The 2,269-nt window shown below is 33.7% G+C and overlaps 1 pseudogene; it reads left to right on the forward strand.

Annotated features, from left to right (window-relative positions):
- The first annotated feature begins 206 nt into the window (after nt 1-206).
- Nucleotides 207-1,413, forward strand: LOC148197611 (uncharacterized; annotated as a pseudogene).
- The last annotated feature ends 856 nt before the right edge of the window (nt 1,414-2,269 follow it).

Here is a 2,269-nt window from a genome sequence, read left to right on the forward strand (position 1 = left end):
AAATGCAAGTGAAAAAATGTGCCTCGCACTCTGTTTTCGTTTTTTTGTTAGGTCATATGACTTCGGCTACAAGAGTCGTCTGACATCTTAAACAAGTTAGACGTTTCTCCAACACATATCTGACGTATAAATCCTCTAGACGTTACCCTTCCTGCTCAATTTGAGGCATGTTTTGAACCATATGACATTTATCCTGCACTCTTCTGATGCCAAATACAAATAGAACAACAATTTCCTACATCTCCAACGGTTTCCTACCACTATGGAAATCTCTAGTCTTACCAATGATTAAAGAATGTAAACTTGATAATTATATACTACGGACAATAGAATGTCCAGGCCAATTCATTATCACAGAGAACATGACAACAAAAGCAACCCTAGTTTTAAGGATTGGCAAGCCCAGGATCAAGCCATTCTAGGATAGCTAATGAATTATGTGTCAATTGACATTGCAAATCAATTTCTTCATTGTGAAACATCCAAACAACTTTGGGATGAAGCTCAAAGCCTTGATGGTGCACACACTAGATCCAGAATCATCTATCTTAAATCTGAATTTCAAAACACACATAAAGGAGAAATGAAGATGGAACAATATCTTGACAAGATGAAAAATCTTGTTGACAAGTTAAAGTTGGAAGGTTCACTAATCTCTAACTCTGATTTACTGATTCAAACACTAAATGCTTTGGATTTTGATTACAATCTAGTGGTTGTCAAGTTGTGTGACCATATTAATATTAGTTAGGATGAATTGCAAACTCAATTGCTAACCTTTGAAAGTATATTAGATCAACTTAATAATTTCAGCAGCCTTAACCTAAATGTCTCTGCAAACTTTGCTGCCAAGAAGAAGTCCAAAGGCAACAAATTTGGATCCCAAGGTGATTGAAGAGACTCTAATTTCAAAGGCACGAGAGGTGGAAGAGGAAGAGGTACGATGTCAAAATCAATATGTAGAAGGATTGGCCACATTTCTATACAATGTTATTATCGATTTGATAAGCCTTATACAGGGAAAATTCAATATATTGAAAGTGAAAAACAAGGAACACACAATGCATTCATAGCTTCATTTTATCAAGGTCAAGATTATGAATGGTATTTTGACAGTGGAGCTAGCAACCATGTGACCCACCAATGTGACAAAATTTAGGAACTTGGTAAAAATAGTGGTACAAATTCTTTACTTGTTGGTAATGGTGAAAGACAGAAAGTAATGGCCTCAGGATCAACCAAATTAAATAATCGTCATCTACATGATGTTCTTTATGTTCTAAAAATCACAACAAATTTGTTGAGTATTTCAAAATTGAATGCTGACAACAATATCCTTGTTGAGTTTGATGAAAATTGTTGCTTTGTGAAAGACAAACTGATAAGGAAGGCTCTTCTAAAAAGGGAACTTAAAAATGATTTATATCAACTATGTGACAATGAAAACTCTTATGTCTACATGTCTCTTAAAGAAAATTGCCACAAAAAACTTGGACATCCTAACAATAAAGTTATGAAAAAGGTCTTGAAAGAATACAATGTGAAAACATCTTCTAGTGACTCATTCACATTTTGTGAAGCTTGTCAATTTGGAAAATTACATATGCTACCTTTCAAATGTTCTTCCTCACATGCTAATGAAATTTTAGATTAAAATTCATACTGATGTTTGGGGTCCTATCCCAATTTTGTCTCCATCTGGGTTCAACTATTATGTTCATTTTATTGATGATTTTAGTATGTTCACATGGATTTTCCCCTTAAAGCAAAAATCAGAAACTATATGTGTCTTCACTCCTTTAAAAGCTATTGTTGAAAATTAGTTTAATAGAAAAAATGAAGTCATTCAATGTGATGGAAGTAGTGAATTTAAACTTGTCTAAAGGATTGCCTTACTATCAGGAAATGTTTTTATAATGTCTTGTCCTTACACCTCTCAACAAAATGGCATGGTCGAGAGAAAACACAGACATGTTGTTGAACTTGACCTAACCCAGTTAGCATAAGCAAAAGTGCCCCTACATTATTGGTGGGAAGCCTTCTCAATTTTTGTTTATCTAATCATACCATCATCAATAAATCCAAACAAAAGTTCATACTCCCTGATTTACAAGAAAGAACCTGACTATGCAAAATTGAAACCTTTTAGTTGTTCTTGTTATCCTTATCTACCATACAAACAAAATAAAGTTCAGTTTCATACAACCAGGTTTGTGTTTCTTGGTTATAGTAAATCACACAAAGATACAAATGAATTAACTCTCATGGG

Source organism: Vigna umbellata, chromosome 5, assembly GCF_029865625.1.
Source record: "Vigna umbellata cultivar VRB3 chromosome 5, Vumbellata_1.0, whole genome shotgun sequence".
NCBI lineage: Eukaryota > Viridiplantae > Streptophyta > Magnoliopsida > Fabales > Fabaceae > Vigna > Vigna umbellata.